Source organism: Xenopus laevis, chromosome 1L (genome assembly GCF_017654675.1).
Source record: "Xenopus laevis strain J_2021 chromosome 1L, Xenopus_laevis_v10.1, whole genome shotgun sequence".
Classification (NCBI taxonomy): domain Eukaryota; kingdom Metazoa; phylum Chordata; class Amphibia; order Anura; family Pipidae; genus Xenopus; species Xenopus laevis.
This window is the reverse complement of record NC_054371.1, coordinates 13,822,305-13,847,491: the sequence shown is the minus strand read 5'-3', so window position 1 is coordinate 13,847,491 and position 25,187 is coordinate 13,822,305.

The window sequence follows — 25,187 nt, the reverse complement described above, 5'->3', positions numbered from 1 at the left end:
CTAAGTAGCTTAGGGCTCCTCCCAAAGCCAAAGTCGGCTACTGTAGGCAGAAGAGTAAGCCATGACTGGGAGCTTGACATAAGTTTTGGGTAAAGGATTCCGATCGTGACAACATCCATTAATCAAAATATAAAAAACAAAAAAAAAACATGTACCTTCAACCCTCCTAGATGTCAGTAATCACCTGGTTAGTGAGTTGTTCTTTCTCGCAACTTCTCCTCTGTAGCAGTTACTCTTGGTTTGCAGCACCCACCCACCACTGGTCCTTAAAGCAAAAGATAGCACCAATAGTGTGTTACTAACAACATTAGCCAAACTCTGCTTTCAGATTATACTTACAAGTGCATCACAAATCTGTGCCTAAACAGTTGTTCCTGTCTCCTCTGTCTACACTCCCAAGTTCAGACCAGCTCTGCCTCCTGTTCTGTGGTCCTGTAGGATACTTGCTGTTTGTTACCTCCTCTCTCACTTTGCCTCTATGGGTCTACTCACTAGACACACCCAAAGGCAATCATTGTAGGCTTGTTCCTACTCCATACACCATGGAATGGGACCAGGCAGAACAATTATGGGAATGTTTTAGAGTTTTTATTACATCAATTACCCTGAACAGACCAAAAGTGGGAGGACATCTAGGAGAGTTGTAGGAATGCGGTTTTTGTTTTTGATATTTTGAGCCAACTACTCACTTCCTTATATGGACATCCTACAGCAAGCCCCTCCATTCTGATTGACATTAAGGGGTTTATTTATTAAAATCCGAATTTATCTCATATTATATTTAAAAAAACCATGACCAAACTCCAATGCTCGATTTTACCTTATTTATTAATAAAATAACTTGAATTAATCAGATTACGTAAAAATGAAATAAAATCGGTCAAAACCCCAAATTGCTCAAAATTTTTCTGCCTTTTTTCCCCAAATTACCTGCTTTTTTTTAACTTTTTGCCTGAAAACCCTGAAAAAGTCATATTTTAAGGCTAAACCCAAAGCAGACCATGACTTATACAGGACCTCGACAGGTCTGAGATGGCAGATTTTCTGATTCAGGCTTTTTGGAGCCTCCGAGAATAATAAATCTCAAAGAATTCTAGTTTTTTTTTCCACAATAAATTCATGGTTTTGCCCCAAAAAGCTTGACCAGATAAATTCGAGATTTAGTAAATAACCCCATAAGAGACACCTCCTTACAGAACCTTCTCCAACAGGAATTCCTTTTAGGCTTCAGAAAATTCTTTTTCAATATGCCTACAACAGATGTAGCCAGGGTTAGCCCACATATACTGTAGATGCCTATAATTATTGTGCACGTGCCACTAGGTGCCAGGGATGTGTATCGATTAGGTGCAAAGAGTAGATGAGGGACAGGAGATCTATTAGAGGATATATTTAAGTGAGTAAAACATTTTGGAGAAATTCTATGAAGCTTGTTTTTATGAAGCAAATTCCAACTCTCCTGATCTGCATGCAACACTAGTCCAACGTGGCACCTGCACAGGCTGCACACAACACTCACCATGTTTAGAAGTAGGTTTTCTTTCTAATCACAGCCCTTCAGCAAGATCAGGAAAACCTTACGCCTTCCTGTCATGAATGCGGCTACAAATTAGTTCAGAGACTGAGTGGTTTTCATCTGGGAAGGTGTTATTAGTGAGATAGGAGCAGAGGGGAGTAGGAACTAGCAATGACAAGACATGCTTGTTAAGATAAGAAGATTGAACATAGCAATAATATAATTAATTGTCCAGTCTTTTTGCATTTAGGTATCCGGTGATTTACAGCAATGACTATACAAAGCATAATTGCAGATTCTTAAGAGGTTGGAGTCCCAAACTGACCTTTATGATAGTTTCCAGGCTATGATCCTTTCAGAGGTCGTACAATGCCTAGAATCCCACCAGCTAAACAGCTAAAGTCTTTGTTGGGCAGATTGTCAAGCCCTGCTGTATCTCATATCGCTATAAAACCCCCTAAATAATGTGATAATAATTTTCTGTTCCAGGAACCAGGTAGCATTAAAAGACATCTGTCTTCATAATTTTTATTTCTAGCTCAGTTTTGTACCTGTCATCGGCTCCTTGCTGAAAAGTCCGGACTAAGGTGGAAGCTTAGGGGTTAAAGTCTACGTTTGCGTTATCCAAAGGGGTCAGGCGTAAGCAAAGTCAAGGCAAGGAGCCGGCACCGGCTAACGTGGGTCATTGGCGCCAACTGACGCTCCTGACAGTACCCTAATGTTGCATTTATTTGTAATTAATAAGCTGTATTCAGATAATGGGTAGATAATAGAAGCTAAAAAAAATCTTGTTTTGTTGACTGCTTCAGAGAACCTAAGGCTAGGAGTACTGTATGGTGGGATGTCATGATAGTCTTTGGCTCTACACCTGGAAGGATAGAGAGTAGAAATAAGGGCAAATTTTGTATCTCATTCTACTTTGGCCAAACTCTGAACAACTACTAGTGCTCATTTACAACCCTACTGAACAAATGTGGACACCATCTATGGATGAATTAAAGGTGCTTGCATCCAAAGGCGACTTTTGCTCATCCCTATAGTCATACTTGATGCCAATGTATCCATTAGTAACCCTATGGGGCAAATTCACTAACCGTCAAAAATTTGCCAGTGATGTCTTCACGCTCATCACAACACTTCGCCAGGCGTAAGTTCGCCTGGACATCGCTAATTCACGAAGATCCGAAGTTGCGCCCAGGATACCAAATGCTTGCGAAATTACACCAGCGAAATTATGCTCAGCAGTTCAAAGTTACGCTAGCTTTGGCTAATTAGCATACCGTATGCAGTTAAAGTACAATGGACGTATATGTTGCAGCAAATACATTACACTACACAAGTCCAGGGAACCTTAATAAAATTATATAAAGTTGTTATATTCCCTACGCATGTGCCCAAGAGTATAGTTTAGGTGCCATATGTTAGGAAATGTAGGGGGGAAGGAGGGTACCCCAAAAAAAATTTTTTTTGATCTTTTTCAGTCCATCACCCTTTAAATAGGAAAAAACGCCAGCGTTTTTTGGGACTTAGAAAAATGTTCAACTTTTTTTTGAGGAAGTCCTATCTACTCTATTGCACTTCGCCTGGTCTGAGGTGGTGAAGAGGTAACGTTCAGTAAAATCCGCATCTTAGTGAATTTGCATAGTAACGCTCTTTCGCCAGACCTGGTGCTAGAGTGCGAAGTTGCGCCAGAGTCTATCTCCCTGGCGAAATTACGCCAGCAAAATTACGCCAGCTACCGTTAGTAAATCAGTGAAGTGCCAAAATGACATCATGCCCTTTAGTAAAATTTCCCCCAAAATTTCTTAAAAAAAAATCCAATCCCTTCTCGAAGCTATGCATCAGTCAATAGAAACTAATTCAGAGAAAAAAAAAACCCTTTCCGAATATTAAGATGAAACCTCCTTCTTTTAATTAGAATAGATGCCCCTGTGTCTGCAATATGTGCCGTATACTGACTCAGAATATGCTACTACAGTGTCCTGTCACTTTTAATCCAAAACACTGTGAGATATGTTATTCTATATATGTTTTTTTTTTTTGCTTGCATTAAATACGTTTAACTGAAATAGTCCTGCCTGTATATGACAAACATCAAGAGCAGTGCTGTATTTGTGCCCTCATTAGATTTCATTTCTCTAATCCAAACTATTTGGAGGAAAAGGAGAAGTAAAACTTTTCTTCCCGCTAATCTCTTCCTTTCCTTTAACAACAAATGTCATTAAAGCATCTGTTTCCATGGGAGAATGTGCAGCTCTGTATCTCTTCCAAGGCGCCTCTTGCTTTCTGGCATCAGAGTCTCAGACACTCACTGTAGGTTTTTGTTTGATGGAAATGCCGGCTTTTCTTTTTTTTCCCCTTGGCTTCTCTGTGAAGCAGAGGCTCTCTCCGATGTGTGTCTTAGCAGGAGATAAGGACTTAAAGACGAGAAGAGAGAGATATTAAAGCCTCACGTGGAATCAAATGGTTTTCTTATTGCCGTGGTTATAACAAGTCTGGCCTGTGATACAACAGCATCGAAGAAAGTGCTTATAATTCTGTCTTCACATTTTCTTTAAACCTATTAGGCTTGACCGCATGGCACCTAATATATGTCTGGAGCCTGAAAGAATGATATATATTTGAATATATTTAGAAAACTTACATTTATAAATATATCTCACTAAAGCCAAAGAGACTGCATGCTCACGTTTGGAGGAAGGGACCCCTGACTGGCTTTACATTGCACAGTTGGGTGCAAATTGCTGCGGGAATTCATCACTCCCAGTTCACGGATAACAACACCAATAACAGTGTTAGAACCCCATTGACTTGCTGTTAGTGGGTTGTTTGCATGGGCCCAACCTACAAAAGGAACCCTGTGATTGCGACCATTTTCAGGATATTGGTAGTTCCAGGGTTTCCTGGAGTCCATGCATGTATATCCATCAAAGCAGGCTGGACTGGTGGATTGGCACTCAAAGCAAGTAGCCGCAAAGTCTTAGCCATGGAATTGGAAGTGCTACATGTCATCTTATCTGGTTCAACCTCTTTGTTCTGACTGTGTGATCCTACAAGGCTTCTAAGATATTCTATGCAATTTTCCACCTCCATTTAATCCTTCTTGGTGTGCATATAAGTGATGCACTAAAATAGTAATGGCAAATCATTGGATTAATGCAAAGTGAGCTAAAGGAACTCTCATAACCAGCTGGGAATATGTGTTTAGCTTAGGAGGAGGGTGTGGCTGGAAGGTAAAGCTGCCTGGAAGGTGACTTTCATTCCTATACCCTGTATTTATGTATAGGGTATAGTGATGGGCGAATTTGCGCCGTTTTGCTTCGCCGAAAAATTCGCGAATTTCGCACGAAATTCGCGAAACGGCGAAAAATTCGCGAAACGTTTTTTTACCGAGAATTCGCGCCTGGCGAATAAATTCGCCCATCACTAATAGGGTAGAGTATGTTGAATAAATGTAACAGCTTACCGTGGTGGTCTAGTGGGGGGACAGCAGGGACGCCTGCCGCCCCCTCGACGGGGACGCCCGCCACGTGGCCGTCTTGGTCCTGCGCCGGCTATCTAAGGGCGCGCGCGACGCACCTCAGCTGTATTATAGGCGCATGCGCACAGGCATGTTGATGCCAGTGCGCAAGGGCACGGATTTCAAATGTACTTAAAGGGGTATTGTGTAGTTTTTCACTGCCCGTTATAGGATTTGTTCCTGACGCTGTTAGCTTTTGCTATTCTGTTCTTGATCCTGATTCTGACTACCTGTTGTGACCCCTGCCTGTTCCTGATGATTCTGACCTCTGTATCCTGATCCTTGTCTGAAATCCGACTATCTCTTCTGCCTTATCCATCTATTTGATCTCCCGGTTTTGACCCATACCTGCCTGACCAGGCTTTGAACTCTGCCTGCCCAGACCCAGCCTGATTTGTTTATGCTCACTTTCTGCCTGACTTGACCCGGCGTGTTCTATGCTGTCTAAACACCATGCACAGTGACCTTCTGTCCAAAGACTTTGCTTACAGTTGTGCCCCTTCGCCTGTTTAGAACCTTTCGCCTTTCGCACCTCTCATTTTAAGACCTGGCGGCATCTGAGTGGCCGAGGGCTCCTCCCGAGTCCAAAGGCGGCTGCTACAGGCAGAAGCATGAGCCGAGACCAGGGTGCTTGGCATTGGTTCTAAATTCTGGTGCCAACCATTACAATAAATTTCTGCTTAAATTTGATGATACTCATATTATGGGGCAAATTCCCTAACCGGCGAAAATTTGCCAGCGACGGCTTCGCAGTGAATGAGGTAACATTCAGTAAAATCCACATCTTAGTGATTCACTGAGTTACTGAGCGAAAATTCGGCTGCCGTTAGAGTGCAAAGCAACGCTAGCGTCTATCTCCTTCACTAGTGACGTGATGCCTGCGCTTATTAGGGAATCAGCGAAGTTCCGAAATGACGTCACACTGGTGAAGCAAAGTGAAATAGTAATGCATAGACCGGCAGATCATCGAAAGCTTATATGTTTTTATTTCACCGATTAGTAAGTAGCAGATCTATGATTGGCTTTGTGACACTGGCAGCTGGGCAAGGCGAATAGAACAGTCATTAGTCATTTTTTTGTAAAGGATTTATCTCTGAAAAACCATATGCTGTATCCCATTACCAGTGAGGGCGTCTGGGATCAGAGGGTTGAACACAGAAATCTCTGAAGTCAAATTGATGGGATTTTACCATTCAGTAGGTCTGCTATCTTGATTAAGGTTAAAGCAAGCCAACCCCAATGTGCAATTTCAGTTTTGTTTTTCAGTTTCTTCCACTTGATTTCAATTGTAAAAATGAGGATCGAATCCATCCATCCATATTATATTAAAGGGGACCCGTCACCCAAAAAAATTATTCAAAATCCTATTTTATCCCATTAGTCAAGCAAAATGAACTTTAATTACACTGTATAAATTATTTGAATCTTGTTTCCTTCAGTCTGGGAATTCATAATTATAGGAAGCAGGCAGCAGCCATTTTGTGGACACTGTTTTTAAGGAAAGCCTTGCATCATCTCAGATTCTTGTTTGTGCACCAGAATGGGGGACCTGATGTCCATCCCCATGTCCTGGTTACACAATTAAATGGTGAAGAGAACTGGGGGAATGTGGGGAGAGCAGTGACATGTAGGAAGTGCTGAATGGAAAGTGAAAGTAATTATCTGCCCCGCCTCTATGCCAATGGCATAGAGGAGGGGCAGACAATATTTGATTGACATCTGAGATTTTAAAATGAGCTTACAACAGCTATGAATGCTTTAATAAACATAGAAATTGGATTTCATGTTTAATTTGAAAAGGACTTTTATTATACAGATTTTTGTGTCTGGGTGACAGGTCCACTTTAAGTATTATCTTATCCTCTCGTATTTTAACATTAGCAACATGCAGTCCTCTTAATGTATGCACCTTTTTGCTAAAGTGGTTATTTATTCTATTGTGTTTGGGAAAAACTGGCCATGCAACTGCTTTGGTAAGTGCTGTAATACATGGTAACTATAGAGTTACATCCTCATCAACAATATATGGGTTCCAGACAATTCTTGGTTCATTCTTAACAACTACTGACCCACTAGTTATGTTTATGGGCTGCCATCAGTGTATACCGTCGTTTGACTGTACATAACACTATTGATGGAACTAGATGGAAGCTGGAGTTGGGGTTGAGCAAGAGTTATATATTACTGTACTCTCAAATACTCAGTCACACTCTTAATAATCATTACAGGGGGCTACCATGAAATTGGGGTGTTTGTTGGAGGCTCAACTTTCCGGTTTATGTGTTAAAAAAAGCTGGTGAGCCTGAGAACCTGAATGGGGACACTATTTGAATAACAAGACTTTGCCACTGTACCACAAAACTCTCTCAAGTGAGTCTTTCAGGACATACTGTAGCATCAAGAAGAACTATGTAAACTAGACAGTCTCAGAGCCAAAATACATTGTAGCATGTGTTAATACGAGGAGATGTTTTGCAGCTACATGCTTGAAGGAATCTTGACTATGCTTCATATGTAGTAAATGACAGTAAAATTACTGCTTTGTGCTTATTCACATTTGTGTTTTCTTCCTTAATCATAGAGATCCATAACTGCTGTCACCTCAGGATCCTCAGTACTGTATTTGGGCTCCTTACGTGACCTTCCTAGATTCATTTAGATTAGTTTAATCTCACCTGTTGCTCAATGTGCTATTAACCTACTGTAATATGCTTGTGCCTGTCACATTTTTACTTTGTGAAGCCACTATCTATCTTATAATAGGGACTTTGGCTCTGCCTGGTAGAACCTTTAAATAGAAACACATCCCTTTTTTGAAGTGCAAAGATTTAGAAACCCCGAGGGAATCTTCTTCTAACACGTTTGAAGCCTCTGACAGCTGAATAAAACCCCAGGAGGTTTGAAAGGTCTTTACTTTCAACGGACATAAAATTGGTTTGCTAAAATACATTATCCTATGCTCTCATTGCACTTGTCAAATATAATGTTAAGCAAGTTTACAAAATGGTCTATGTGTTTAAGTCTTTAGAGGTGTAATTGAGGCTTTCATATTTTTTAGTCATCTACTTTGTGGTGGCTCAGTACAGCCCTATGCACGGTTGGATCTCTGTCCTTAATTATCTCTTTCTTAGCACTAAGACTGCCTTAAAGGAGAACTAAACCCCCCATGATGTAAAGTCCCTACTGGTCCCCCTCCATTGGCCCCCCCTCTCTGCCTCCCTGTCTTCTTTCTCCCCTTCGGCAATTTCCGTCTCTTTCGGGACATGCGGAGTTGTTGCTTCACTTTATGAAAATTACAAAAGAAAAGAAAATGTCGCTGTGCTCACTATTTCAAGAGGGGACAGAATTCTGGGGTAAGATTGTGTATGGGGGAGGCAGGCAGGGGGGCCAACGGAGGGGGGGGGTCAGTGGGGACTTAACATCGCGTGATGTTTAGTCCTCCTTTAACAACTGTCCAGGCTTAATATGTCAGATGTTGAAAGTGAATGAAGAGATGACATTGGACAATGCAGGAAGTCAAGATTTTCCATTTTTCATATTTCATTTTTCATGTATTTTTTTAGGAACTGCTTGTTTAATTCTTTGCTGGCATCATATTTAGATATATCTATCTGTAATATTATATTAATTGGTGAATGATCTATATTGTGTAACTTAATTATTTATTGGACTTATAGTATACTATTTATTAATTGATTCATTATACTATATATTACATATTTACGCTATAGTGACTGTTAGATTGATTTAATCACCTGTGTGCGTTTTAACTTTTGTATAAGTATTTTGCCAGCAGGGGGCGCTTTTGGCTTCTGATGAAGTGACCATGCAGTCACGAAACGCGTAGCGCCATGCACTCCCCTGCTCTAAACATCCACTCCAAATAACAATAATTTTTTTAACGTATATTTATTAAAATTGGATTTTTTACCAGTACAAGTTGTACTAGAGTACCCCATCCTATTCTGGATCCAGCTACGCTTTGAGTGCGTCTATCCATTATTTTTTCATGGAAGTCAAGAGTTCTCACTTTTAAGTAGCGCCCAGCCCCCCATGTTTCTGTTGGGCACAACTGATAAATGTCCTCTCTGCCCTACCATAAGTATATTCATTTATTTATTTGTTATGATTATAGAATGTTTCATGTGTGGAGTTATCATACTGAGATATTCTTTTATTCTGAGATAAGATCAATTCTTAGTCATACAATGCAGTGAAACGTAATATAAAAATTGTGGAATGATGCATTTGCTTCTTTTTACAAAGCAGTAAAATACAATAGTCATAGTCAACAAAAAAGCTACACATAACTGTTATAGTTTCAGAATATATTACTAGTACCCATAATACCTGTTAAAAGCAGATATTTGATATGTTTTGGGCTCAAGCCCCCTACTGTTGCTCAACATATAGTCAAACAAAGGCACTCACCTCAAGTCTCACCCTAACTGGCCTTCAGGCTGGGCCCCCTTAGCTCATAACAAGGTTACAGATATATAGAAACATTGGGGTAACAGTCATCCTGCTATAGTTCCAGGGGTACCCAGGGCACAAATAAGCACTCACCTCAAATCTCCCCCTAACTGACCTTCAGACTGGGCCCCCTTAGCTCATAACAAGGTTACAGATATATACGTAGAAGCATTGGGGTAACAGCCACCCTGCTATATTTCCAGGGGTACCCAGGGCACAAATAAGAGCTTGTCCCAAATTTCACCCTAACTGGCCTTCAGGCTGTTCGACCTTAGTTATAATAAAGTCAATGAAGGGTTTTTTTTTTGGCTCCCAGGTGAGACTCACATAGATTTACATTTTGTACCTTTCTAATGTATATTGTGTAGACAAGACTAAAAATGTAGTTATCATCACCCCCATTACTTTCATTTGCAATCTTACCATTATTAAAAAAAAAATAGAAAAAGACAAACAAATCAATATATAGGAGCTCTTTGATTAATAAAGGATACGTTGAAAAAGATGCAATAATAAGAGGTGACTGTGTCCCTTCAAGCCATAATGCTAGTCAGAGATAGTCTCAGCGATAAGATTTATCAGTGTCATGAGTAATTATAATTAAAACATGTGGCAAATACTGCATGCATAGAATTGTGATTCATTTATTCTTTCTTATAATGGTATACGGTTATGTGTAGGTGTGTAATTAGAGAACTAATTCTTGGCTACCTGACCTTATAGTAAACTGTTCATTTCCCATGCATGAAATTTCCTTCCTTTATGTTCATTCTCAGAACACTTGGAAGTCTGATACTGAGGCAAATTTAATTAGAACTGTGTTGCTTACGGAATGGTCTTAAAAAAATCCTCGTGGATGGTCCTCCAGATTCCTTGAGCTACTTCATATATATCCTTGTAATGGAGAAAGACCACCAAGCACCATTGTGTCAATCCAGCCTCTTCTGCTGAATCACAGGCAAGTGTATCTATAGATACTAAGGAACTTTGGAGCGGCTGCGACCATGGAAGCAATTCCAAGGTTCCCACCCAGTTAGTATCAATAGGGGCAGAAGACTTGTGCCAAAGGAATTACATACTAAAGAAATGTTAATGCATATGAATTGAAATTGGACATGGATATGATTAGTATGTGCAATTGTGTTCTTTATGCCACATCAGGTGCAATAACAGGGGCCATTTGATCTCTTTCTTTTCTGTTGTTCAGTAGTGGAGACCAATGCTGGATATATAGGTCTGCTTTGGTCTATTCCTTTAGCCCTAGCCTATCAGTTTTAAGGATGAAACCTTGTAATATATGCATTGTTGTGCCTTGGAACCCCCAGACCACAAACATCTGTGACTTATTCCCACTTCAAATGATGATAACGCTTAGTATTTTCTTTTCAAATCTGCAAACAGATGGTTGCAAACCACTGTAAGGATATAGATAAAAGGAGTGTTACCCTACTATAGAATTTACAGTCATTTCTATGTGACTCAACCCACGGGTGCAGACCCTCGCGTATATTGGGGTAGGGTGTTCCTAAACTACACCTCTGAAGAAAAGCTTAATATAAAGGTGCCAGTGGTTCCTAAAACCACTGGCAGAAACACATCGAGAGCACTGATAAATTGAGATAAATATAGTGCAAAATATACTTACCCTTCAGAAGTGGATGATCATCAGGGGCCAACGATAAGCCTATGGATAGTCAATTTAAAAGTCTTGCTTCTTCTGGAACCTAGCATCTACCGCTAGGTCTGCTCTTAGTTAGTACACCAAGGACCATGGTGGAGCTCACGCTGATCACTAGCTACCTTACTCCTATCTAACATGTCTAGAGTGATCTATAATAGAAAATATCCTAACACAAACTAAGCCTACCTTTGCCTAGGCTCCAATCTTGTCTCTTCTGCTTCCCCAGGCAGAATCCAGGAAGAAAGAGAGTAGGACCTTATCAGGTGTCCCCTTTCCCACCCTCCACCTGTCCCATAACTTATATGTCATTCAGATGTGCAAGTTGGTTGCACCAGTGGGTATGGGCCACTATGGAGCCCTGAGTCTTCAGGGAGTGCTTTTGCTACCCTTAGGCCTCTTGCACTTGCATCTGGGGTCTCAGTATTTGATCCCCTATAAATGATACATGAAATTGTAACTAGCATTATACTAAGCAGTATAACACAGAATGCCCTGCAGTAGCACACACACATCTATAAATATACAAGTAGGGAAGATTAGCTCAGCTCGAAGGGGATATATAATTATAATAACATGTAAATGCAGGTCGTGTTTTGGTGCCGGACAAAGTGCTCTCCTGCTGGCCTTACTTGCATGAGGCACCTGTGAGTTATTTACTCGAGGATGAACACAGTATGGGCTTTTTAATAATTTCAGGAATGTGCATATTCAATAAACAACAAATCTGAAATGTGCTGATAATATGAATAACAAGACCCCGCCGCTGCCATGCGCCTTATTGTTCAGTGGGCAGAGTGTCAGCTCAAAATATGTTTTTTTTTGTCATTTATTTAAATTGCACAGAATCAAGGACGAGGGCCGTGCTTATCGGCAAATTAGTATTTATGAATGTGCATCTTTGAGCTTCATTTGCCAAGGCGAAATTAAAAAAGGCCCTAATTAACATAATTCCCCCTATTATAATAATACGATTTGCTGGACTGTTAATGAATTTATTTTAGTATTTACCAGGGCTGATTTTTTGGGATATTTATTTGACACATTAATGACTTGGAAATCTTGTTTGTCTAACGTTTACCAGACTCCTCAAGACGAAATGATGATTAGTTGCTATTGGTAACTGCCCTTATCCAATTAAACACCTAGAATATTAACAGCTGCACAACACAACAGTGGGAGCCCTGTATTTTACACCTAATTAATGACCGTCAAGTGCACATGGAATTAAATGAGACACATTGCTTTTTATTTCCTCCAATTCTGCTTCACATGTCCCCATCTTTGCAAATGTATCTATCAATTCATCCTCCTGTTTATGGTTCATGGGATGATATTATTCTCCAGGCCCTCATGAACTGACTCTTGGGGAGTCCCCTCATCATCCCCACTGGATGAAAGTGGTCTTTCCTTAGCATATTATTTCTATCAGTTGGGATTTTTTGCACAGATCAGTGATGTATTGACCATTATGGTAGGTAACTTGCACAGCAAGATAATTGACGCTAACATTTAAAGTGAATGTGCTCATTATTAAGGTATACTAGAAATATAATTCAAGGGAACCTGCCTAAATAGGAAACATATAATTGACATAGTGTTCCCATAATGCTATATGCTGCCTGTTAACCAGGTGTTTTAAGATATTTATGCTGGTGCCACACTGTTACCTTGGATTTGAAGGTAAAGTACTAACATAAAACTAACATCTTCCAAAAATAGGAACCTTTACTTGCCACAATGGTGGCCATTGGTCTGGCATAATTAAAGTAGAGGTGCCTATTTACCCCAGGAAAGTTTTTTTCTATTAAGTTACATTATGTTACTTCTTGCAACACTGAAGGGATTATCTACCTACTGAATTGCCCGTGCATTTGCATTAATGCAAAACTAAAGTCTAAAATAGAATAATGCTAGAAATGCTGTATTTTGTATACTTAAAGTGGACCTGTCATCCAGACACAAAAATCTGTATAATAAAAGTCCTTTTCAAATTAAACATGAAATCCAATTTCTATTTTTTATTAAAGCATTCATAGCTGTTTTAAGCTCATTTAAAAATCTCAGCTGTCAATCAAATATTATCTGCCCCTCCTCTATGCCAGTGGCATAGAGGCGGGGCAGACAATTACTTTCACTTTCCATTCAGCACTTCCTAGATGTCACTGCTCTCCACACATTCCCCCTGTTCTCTTTACTGTTTAATTGTGTAGCCAGGACATGGGAATGAACATCAGGTCCCCCATTCTGGTGCACAAACAAGATTCTGAGATGATACAGGACTTGTCTTAATAACAGTGTCCACAAAATGGCTCCTGCCTGCTTGCTATAATTATGAATTCCCAGACTGAAGGAAAAAAGATTCAAATAATTTATATAGTGTAATTTAAGTTCATTTTGCTTGATTAATGTGATAAAATAGGATTTGGAATGTTTTTTTTGGGTGACGGGTCCTTACTGTACCAGAAGCCTAATTAAGCAAATGATTTTTGCTTTCAAAGTTGGCTGTAGGGGGTCATCATCGTGTAACTGTTAAAGCATCTTTGCAAGACAAAGACTGTGCACATGCTCAGTGTGGTCTGGGCTGCTGATGGGAGGGCTAAGCTTAAGGATCATCATAAAATACTAAAACAGCACAAGACAACTAATATTTGCCAGAAACCAATACAGCAAGACTGATCAATAATCAGAATATACAGACTGCACTGAGTCCGGTGTTGTCATGTAATCTAATGTGGATTTTATCGTTTTTTTACTATTTAATACAAACTTTCTCCAACTCTGCAGAACCAGTGGCTGCAGCAAAAAAATCCTCCAAATAGAATCCCAGTTTATCTGTTTAAATTGTGGCCATGATATTTGTCCCTGCAGCTGAGTTGGAAACATTCAATGTAAAAATAAAAAATAAAATCCAATTTTTACTTTATAAACTGAAAAATAAACCTATCCCCAATATACTGCAATTAAAAAATGTCTACCTTTTTATAAGAAACCTGACTGTATGCAGTGAAATTCTCCCTTCATTTACTTGCTCTGACTGCTGCAGATTTTAATCTCTACATAGTCCCTGGCTGTTCTACAGGGAAACAAACAAAGCTGCTTGAGTTCTAGGAAGTCGTTCCTCCTTGCCGTTTGAAAGTATGATTGTTTCCTTGCGGAGCAGTTAGGAAACGTCTGAAGTTTTCTATCTGCATCAGTCAGAGCACGTAAATGAAGGGAGAATTTCACTGCATCGTAACGGTAGACATTTTTTAATTAAATTATATTTGAGATAGGGTTCTTTTTCTATAAAGAAAGTAAAAATGGAATATTATTTTTTTACTTTACATCCCCTTTAAGTGAGTCAAACCACTAGAATAAGACTGTAGAGCAGGGGTCCCCAAGAGCCACATTCAAATGTAAACAGAGTTGGGGAGCAGCACAAGCATGATTATGTTCCTAGGGGGGAGAACTAATAGGACTGTGATGGACTATTTGGTAGCCTCTATGTTAACTGGCAACTTACTGGATGTTCTATTTGGCAGTACATGTGTTTTTTATGCAACCAAAATTTTCCTTCAAGTCTGGAATTTAAAAGTAAGCCCCAGCTTTGAGGCCACTGAGAGCAACATCCAAGGGGTTAGAGAGCAAAATGTTACTCTTGAGCCACTGGTTGGGGATCACTGCTCTAGATAAAAGTGTCGTTGGTAACTTTACACCATAAACCAATAAGGAAAAAGCGAAAGAAAACACTTGTGGCTACACAATTTTATGAGCATGACACATATGATGGCAAATACTGAAGTGAAAGTGAAAGTGGCAGCAGATACAGACATAAAATAGGCTTTGCTTTGCAGGGAAACATATTGGTTTGGAGATTAATATACATCCTAAAAATTAAAATTGAGTTTGGGATGTTATACAGTATGTCAGGTTTTTACCAAGTTTATTAAGCTTTATAGATAATTCTTGCTGGAAAAGCTAAAAGCCCCACTAGCAGTCACCTTGGTTTTGCATTGGTATTAGGGTAGGACTACATGGATGTTTTCAGCGTGACCCGACACGCTGCAGCAAAACGAAAAAAGGTAAGAGATAGAAATGTCGGATGAAGTTGCAGCATTGATCCGACGTAATGGGACTGTCGGATGCAGACGCAGCATCTGTATCCGACAGTCGTATTGCGTCGGATCAACGCTGATCAATTCTGTGGCATGTGACTTGTCGCAGGCGTTATGTCACAGCACATCGGATCGCGCAAAAAACGTCCATGTAGTCCTACACTTGGTGTCATTTAAATCTGATTGCGTTTGAATGTATATGATTGTTGGTGTCAAAAAGCAATGGATTATAATGTTTAAACACTATAGACTATCTTTCCTATTAACAGTAGTATGGCAAGCCTCACTTTGGACACCATGTTGGTCGCCTACTGAAACTCAAGGTCTTATCATATTGTTTCTTAATTCTACACGCAGCAGGTTTTACTCAGCACTAAACTTTCTCTCATTTGCCATGTCTATGGAGTATGCAGCTTAATATGGGAGTGTTGTCCATCTCTTTAAATGTTTACCCAAGTGCAAAGTGAAAAGCAACGTCTTTGAGCCTTCCATTACTTTTAATTTGGCAGGGACACACAGATTACAGCTGAGCACAACAGATTTTTCAATGACAAATTTGTCAGCTGGATTTATTGATATCCTGTTTAAATGATGAGCCTGAAGAGGATACGTGCGTTCTGGCATCTGCATACCGCAGTCGTCTTACACTCGGTAAAGGGCAGCTCATTCCATTTATTACAGCTGCGCAAGATGAAAGCTGTTCATTATTTATTACACATTTGAGATGAATGGAGTAATTACACTCTCTTGTTATGTTCTGGCTAATTAGAAGTCGTGTTCCTATTCCTGAAAAGTCATGGTTCGCTGATGTCTATGCAAAGTGTCCGGTTGGGAAGATCTACTGAATATTTATGGATATACCATCGGCAGGTTTGTCAGCAAAACATTTATTTTCGGTATAATTTCTCAGGCTCAATATGACTTTAATTTCATTCTGCCCAATCGGTGGAGACAAAGCCTTGTGATTAAACCCTGAAGTAGGAACGATACTGTCCGCTAATTGCTTATTGAAATGAACAGATGAGATGAGTGAATGTTTTCCACATGTTGACAATATGCCCAAAGGAACCCCATTATAAAACTCTCTATAGAAAATAAGCAGCAAAAGCATTCACGTATTGGTTCCAGTATGCACACTCAATGCCACCTACAGCACTCACAGCTCTATAGTAAAGCCTGGATAAACTGTATATGCAGAAATATCTGAAGAACAGTCATAACTGAAGAACTGGAGAACAGTCATAACCGGTGGCTGGTAGTGGGGAGTACAATTTACAATATAAAGTGCCGCCAGTCAAGAAAAAAGTGTATACATTGAACATACAGAAAAACATACAAAACAACCAATAACCGATACATGAAGTAAAAAAGGCCCTGCCCAAAAAAACCTACAATCTAAAATGAGTAAGCGACATTGGGTGTGGGACTGAAAATTTGGAGACATTTGAAGGCGGCAAAGTGAATATCTGTAGAGCAAATTTTTAAAGCAGAATTTCAAGTAAAAATACGGGAATACCCATAACTGGTACATCTTCAGCTAGAACCCCCCCCCGCAGGCACGGAGAAGGCACAAACTTAATTATGGTGAGCTTAGGCATCAGAAGATGGTTCTGGCTGAGGGGGGGGGCAGGATGATGGTCCCTTTAGACTCCACCCACTTTCCCATGTGCTTTCATTGAATTTTCAGAAAAATTAAAACATAGCAGTGGGGGCAACATTTGCTTAAAGTCTTGCACGGCAGGAAGGGGGTATTAACATCACATATACAATTTTAACTGAAAGCTGTGGATGCTGCACTACAAGCACATTATGGGGAAAAGATTCCGGCACCTAAACTACATTACAGAGTTAGTGATAGGGGAGCACTGCCCATCAAACACAGAGGATGGTGTGCAGGGTCAAATAGTAATTATAATTGAAGAAAAAAAAAGAACTGACCCACATAACTGCACCTTCCCATCCGTAAATCCAAAACTCCTATGAAGCAAATTAAATAAAACGTAACCTTAAGGCGCATTTTTAGTTTCTGGTTAGGCAGTCATCTGTACAAATTCACCGAATCCCACTGCATCAGCAAAATAATTATATATAAACATAGAAATGAGGTTGAAAAAAGACACAAGTCTAGCCTTTTGGCCTAAGTAAAACCTGTCTAGCTTCTAACTTCTAGCTGATACAAAGAAAGGAGAACAACCCCTTCTAAAGCTTTTCCAATTTACTTCAAAGAATTTCTTCCTGACTCCAAGATTGTACCATTTTTTGGATTAACTTTGTACTAAGATCTTTAACCCTGTATTTTCTGTATGCACCCCTCCCTCAGAAAGCAGGATGGTACAGTAGAAATTCCATGTACAAATAGCCCTAGAACTCCTGGCAGAATGGTAATTTAATTTATAAATCCTCCAGAATTCACAGTATAATGGCAACTTTATTTATAAATACCCCCAGAAATCATAGCATAATGGCCCAATGGCAATTCCATGTATAACTACCCCCAGAATTCATATGGCACAATATCAATTGCATGTATACATACCCCGAGACTAATTGCTGAATGTCACAGAGGACATTTCATGTATAAATACCCCCAGACTATTAGCAGAATGCCACGGAAGCAATAGCTACGCAATATGTTGGCACTATATAAATACATGTTAATAATATTAATATTAACTCTTTGTTGCTCAACGTAGGAGCTTGACGCGACGAGGTCAAATGGGAAAAAAAGCCTTTGCGCATGCAGTATGCAAAAATAAAATTTTTTTAGAAAATGACGGGAAAAAAATTTGCCTGCAGCCTACAAAACCGAGGGTCAAAATTCTGGGGGGCAATGCTCCCCTGGCCCCCCGGTTTCGACGCCTATGGCGGTGAGTCAAATCAAGTTTTATTGAGCAGCTTCTTATAAGTTCACAGGGGCAGACTGGAGTCACAACTGACAAGCATACAGCACCCAAGGCTGCCACCTACCTAGTCCCTACACTCTCACTTCCCTATCTAGTGCACAATCGCCCTGGGACTCTACCCAGAATTCTCACTCCTTGTTGGGACTCAAGCTGTCCTTGCTAGCTACCATATCTAACTCTTACTCGTAAAGTGAGCTACTCACACTCCACTACCTCTCTGTCTACCCTAGCAAGGATCAGGTACCCACCTGATCTGACTCAGTAGCGTCTGTCTCTCCTGTGTTTGATGTTAGGCCAAAGAGGAAGTGCACAGCTCCTGCACTTCCTTATATAGGCTCCTGCAGGTGGGATTCCCCTACAGGCCAACATTAGAACTACATTTTTGCCCAACTATTACCATATTAAAAATAAAAGTTAATTTTCACCTCTTTACATATTGGTGTTTTTTTTTTGGTATAAATATAGCAACAACAGTTATTTTGAACTTTAATTACAGAAAATGATCTGCCACATAGCTTTGTATAGCAGCAGGGCTCATTTTACTAATGCAAAGGCAAAGATAAAAGTCTAAATAAAAAGGAGTTTATCCAAATACTATTCACAAAGCTGACAGCATGGTGAGTAGCCCATTATGATTTTCAGCAATCATTCCAAAAATTTGAATGTATTATTTAATATTTTTCATTTGATTTTTATTATTCAGGTTTTTATTTTAACCAAAGACACTAATGTCTTACCATATAACCTGTATTTGTGAAGCCTAGAAATCTGACTTGCCTTTTCTGAAGGCACCAACCCATGTCAAAAACCCAAGTGCTAACATTCTGATTTTTAATTTTTTCACAAATTGTATTTTTGTCTCTAAACAATTTCTCAAAAACACTAAAAATTTGAAATGTATAAGTGTAAAAACCATGAAAAACTCTAATACAAAACTGACTAAAAGTAGTCAAGGTCCCAGTAAAGTCAATGGGAGCTGCATTGATCCTGCTAGAACTTTTTTCAGCCATTTAAACCTTTAGATGTTTTTGGATCTTTTTGCACCAGTCATTGTCCGAATAATTAGAATTCTTAGAGGTTTTAGGATAGATATTCGGATCGTTCAGTGTTTCTTTTCTTTCCTGCTTTTTATATTTAGATCCTGCTGGAACCTTTTTTTAGCCATTTAGACTTTTAGATGTTTTTTTAGAGGCTTTTTTTTCTAATCGTCCAGGTTTTTTTTTCATTCATGCTTTTATATTTGGATAATTTTTGAACCTTTAGACATTTACACCTTTAGATGTTTTTGGATTTTGTTTTACTAGCAAATTTTATTCTGATTGCCCAGCATTTTTTTATTTGGGTTTTTTCTTATTTGGATCCTACTGGAACCATTTTTAGCCTTTTAGACCTTTAGATGTTTTTGGATTTTTTTTCACTACTAATTGCATCACATTTTTAGAGGTTTCAGATTTTTTATTCTGATTGTCCAGTGTTTTCTTTCATTCATAGAGGCTTTTTTTTCTAATCGTCCAGGTTTTTTTTCATTCATGCTTTTATATTTGGATAATTTTTGAACCTTTAGACATTTACACCTTTAAATGTTTTTGGATTTTGTTTTACTAGCAAATTTTATTCTGATTGCCCAGCATTTTTTTATTTGGGTTTTTTCTTATTTGGATCCTACTGGAACCATTTTTAGCCTTTTAGACCTTTAGATGTTTTTGGATTTTTTTTCACTACTAATTGCATCACATTTTTAGAGGTTTCAGATTTTTTATTCTGATTGTCCAGTGTTTTCTTTCATTCTTTCATGTTTTTGGATCTTTTTGCACCAGTCATTGTCCGAATAATTAGAATTCTTAGAGGTTTTAGGATAGATATTCGGATCGTTCAGCATTTCTTTTCTTTCCTGCTTTTTATATTTAGATCCTGCTGGAACCTTTTTTTAGCCATTTAGACTTTTAGATGTTTTTTTTAGAGGCTTTTTTTTCTAATCGTCCAGGTTTTTTTTTCATTCATGCTTTTATATTTGGATAATTTTTGAACCTTTAGACATTTACACCTTTAGATGTTTTTGGATTTTGTTTTACTAGCAAATTTTATTCTGATTGCCCAGCATTTTTTTATTTGGGTTTTTCTTATTTGGATCCTACTGGAACCATTTTTAGCCTTATAGACCTTTAGATGTTTTTGGATTTTTTTTCACTACTAATTGCATCACATTTTTAGAGGTTTCAGATTTTTTATTCTGATTGTCCAGTGTTTTCTTTCATTCATAGAGGCTTTTTTTTCTAATCGTCCAGGTTTTTTTTCATTCATGCTTTTATATTTGGATAATTTTTGAACCTTTAGACATTTACACCTTTAAATGTTTTTGGATTTTGTTTTACTAGCAAATTTTATTCTGATTGCCCAGCATTTTTTTATTTGGGTTTTTTCTTATTTGGATCCTACTGGAACCATTTTTAGCCTTTTAGACCTTTAGATGTTTTTGGATTTTTTTTCACTACTAATTGCATCACATTTTTAGAGGTTTCAGATTTTTTATTCTGATTGTCCAGTGTTTTCTTTCATTCTTTCATGTTTTTGGATCTTTTTGCACCAGTCATTGTCCGAATAATTAGAATTCTTAGAGGTTTTAGGATAGATATTCGGATCGTTCAGCATTTCTTTTCTTTCCTGCTTTTTATATTTAGATCCTGCTGGAACCTTTTTTTAGCCATTTAGACTTTTAGATGTTTTTTTTAGAGGCTTTTTTTTCTAATCGTCCAGGTTTTTTTTTCATTCATGCTTTTATATTTGGATAATTTTTGAACCTTTAGACATTTACACCTTTAGATGTTTTTGGATTTTGTTTTACTAGCAAATTTTATTCTGATTGCCCAGCATTTTTTTATTTGGGTTTTTTCTTATTTGGATCCTACTGGAACCATTTTTAGCCTTTTAGACCTTTAGATGTTTTTGGATTTTTTTTCACTACTAATTGCATCACATTTTTAGAGGTTTCAGATTTTTTATTCTGATTGTCCAGTGTTTTCTTTCATTCGTGCTTTTTATATTTGGATCCTACTGGAACCTTTTTTTTACCCATTTAGACCTTTAGATATTTTGGGATTTTTTTTTCACTAGTAATTGTCGGAGAATTTTGAAGTTTTGTAGATTTTATGATTTTTATTCTGATCATTCAGCGTTTCTTTTCCTTCATGCTTTTTATCTTGTAATAAGTTACATGGCATGTGTAATTTGTATCTATCTATCTATCTATCTATCTATCTATTATCTATCTATCATCTATCTATCTATCTATCTATCTATCTATCTATCTATCTATCTATCAATAGTTGAAAGTTGAAATCTACACACACACACATATATATATATATATATATATATATATATATATATAGATAGATATATATATAGATATATATAGATATATATATATATACTATATATATATTTATATATATATATATATATATATATATATATATATATATATATATATATATAGGTGCAGAGAGGAGCACAACCCTGCAAAAATATAGTTAACTGCCTTAGTGCTGGTCAAATAAGAGAAATTAAAAAAAACACAGTATCGCACTCACTGGGACTTAATACAAATTATATATATATTTTTATGTACATGTTGGAGGATTTTATTTCCAATTTCAATAAATATAGCCTGGCATATAAAGTGCCCCACATCCCTATATTATTATGCAGTTGCTGTATCATTAGGATATATTTGTCCAAAACACGCTCTTTAATCCATGAAACAGATTTCAACTTTCTGATCATTGCACATCTAAGCTTTCCTTTCCCTAATACATTTTGCTAGGCAGAGTAGAACTTCTTCATTATTTCATTGGAAACAGAACTGCAGAAAATGATGACAAGGCTTCTGGACTTGCTTAATTCTCCTTTAAACTGGTATGATCAAAGGTCTGTTCAACTTTTTGTTGGAGTTTGCCTTGGCTCCACAACCAAATGTCCGAATGCTAACCTAGGCAGGGCATGTTACAATGACGACATTATTATTATTATTATTGAACAGTAACGTAACTAGTGATGGTGAATCACCAGGCACGGCCGATGAATACATTTGCAAAACTGGTGTGAAAATTTGCTGGCGTTAAAAATTTTTGGACGTATGTTGGAAAAGTCACTTGCTTCAAATTCGTCGTGCGTCAACATTATTCGGACGCCCATTGACTTTAATGCCGTTGTCAAAATTTACGCGATTGTCAGAAGGAGGACAATGACAACATTATTATTATTGAACAGTTATGTAACTAGTGATGGGTGAATAAATTCGCCAGGTACGAATTTGCGGCGCGTTTCACCACCGATGAATAAATTCACGAAGCAGCCATGAAAAATTTGCGGGGGCGAAAAAAATTTGGATTTGTGTCGGAAAAGTCGCACGAGTCAAAATCGCTGCATGACAACATTATTCTGACGCCCATTGACTTTAATGCTGGTGCCAAAATTGACACAGGTGTCAAAATTCATGCTTCGCAAATTTTTCGCAAATTTTTCGCCATCTCGCGGCAAGTTTTCTGGCAAAGCAAAATGGGACAAATTCACCCGTCACTAAATGTAAGTAATGTGGGTCGGGCCCGGGTGCAGCGGGGCCTCCCCACCCCCTAAGGCAGTGTGGGCACCCCCTGCACCCCCAGTAGTTACGCCCCTGTTATTGAATTTATAGACAGATATTACCCAGGGAACAATGTGAGTAGGAAACATTGGGCGAGCCTGTCCTCTTGCCTTCCTCAAGGAAAATGTGAAATGATCATAAGACATATGGCAATTCATACAGGGGAAGAAAATGTAAGTCAATAAGATCACACTGTACTAGGAGGAGATGGAATTGCACGAACACAGATGCTCTTTAATCCTTTCAGTTTGTTCTTTAATTTTTATTACAAGTCATTACTATAACAGTTCTAATGTAAATGGGGGGAAAAAAGAGATAATATGGCTGCTAAACTCAATGAGCCATTAAATAGGTGACGATCATCGCAATAGAATTTTAGAATATTAGATTAGCAGAAAATGGGCCGATGCCGAGATGAGGCTATTTCAAGATGTCTGATGATGATAAAACCTGCGTTTCTTAAAATGGGGAAATTATCTTGGGACTACACCTTTCTACATTTAAGCCTTTTACATAAATTGAGGGAGGCAGCACTGGCGGTATTTTTGGCTGAACACATTGAATTTGATGCTGAGGCAGAAATAGAAAGTCCTGGTGAGTCATTAAACATAATCATCTCTCTGGATCTACACGTCGTCCTGTTTTATACGTGAGACAAAATACTGTTCTTAAGCCCCTCGTTCTGCTGTTTGTGTTAGATGATCACCCCAATTCATTTATTTGTCGACTTCTCACTTTTTCAGATTTACTTAAAGAGGTTGTTCACCTTTGAGTTATTTTTTAGTATGATGTAGAGAGGGATATTCTGAGACAATTTGCAGTTGTTTTTTATTTTTAACTATTTGGGGTTTTTGACTTATTTTTCTTTTTATTCAGCAGCTCTCCAGTTTACAATTTTAGCAATCTGGTTGCTAGGATCCAAATTTCCCTGGTTTGGATAAGAGACTGGAATATGAATAGGAAAGGCCTGAATAGAAAGATGAGCAATAAAAAGTAACAATAACAAAAAGGGGGTTATTTATCAAAGTCTTAATTTATCTCAACATGTTCTGCCAAAAACTCTTATAGCATCCGCACAGGATTTTACTGCTTTTTATTAGAATTATTAAAAAATTTACCACTTTTTTATTAGATTTTCCCGAAAAATGTGGTTAGCGGGAAAAAAATCTGAATTTCACAATTTTTTCGATTTTCCAACCGAAAACTCAGCTTTTTCCTGAAAACTCAGAAATCTTTGGGGTATTTCACGAAACCAGGCGCACATCAAAAAATCATTGGAACTTCTCCCATTGACTTATATGCAACTTCAACAGGTCTGTGATGCCGGATTTTCTGATTCAGACTTTTTCCATCCTCGGGGTATAATAAATTCTGAAAAATTCATGATTTTTTAAAAGTCCAATTTTATACAAAAAAAAAATCATGATTTTTGCAATCGGAGTTTAGTAAATAACTTTCTTAATTTGTAGCCTTGCAGAGCATTTGGTTTTTATATGGAGCCAGTGACCCCCATTTAAAAACTGGAAAGAGTCATAAGAAAAATGCAAATAATTAAAAAACTATATATATATATATATATATATATATATATATATATATATATATATATATATATATATATGAAAATAACGAAGACCAATTTAAAAGTTGCTTAGAATTGTATAACATACCAAAAGTTAACTTTAAGGTGAACCAACCCTTATTTTTAGGATCATCTCTCCCTTCATTGTTTATTATGATATTCTTGAGGTTGCTTTTTTGAACTGTTCTTCATATAATTCGTTTCACTCGCTCCCTTGCAGAGCAGCAGATGTAGAGATTCCTATAAAAAAGCAGTTCTTATTCTCTAAGTGACCATATTTACTCCAGGTAACTTGCTACTGCCTGTAGGTAAAATATCAAAGAAGTGCACCACCAATGAATAGATTCTGAGCGGAACTATTTATTGGGGTGTGATAGGTCACGTAATGGGAAAATTGAAAAAACTCATCTAACATCACTAATTCATATATAAAATGTAAATATATGGTAATACATCTGATGCATTTTCCTCCTGTAACACTGAGCTTTGTCAAATTGTCACCTACTGTTGGTGGCCATTTTTAAAGCTGACACTTGCCACTTTTTTCTACTTGACAACAGGGCATCAGTTTTTTTTGGGGGGGAGGGGAAGAGTTATGCATCTTAAATGCAATACTAATTCTTGGCCAGAAAGTCTTTTAGCACAAAGGTTCATAATTAGGGATGGGCGAATTTTTTTGCCTTGTACGCCATGGAAATGATGCCCATAGACATTTATGGCGTCAAGTGTCAAAAAAAATGACGCTTATCAAAAAAAAATTGCCACTCGTCAAAAAA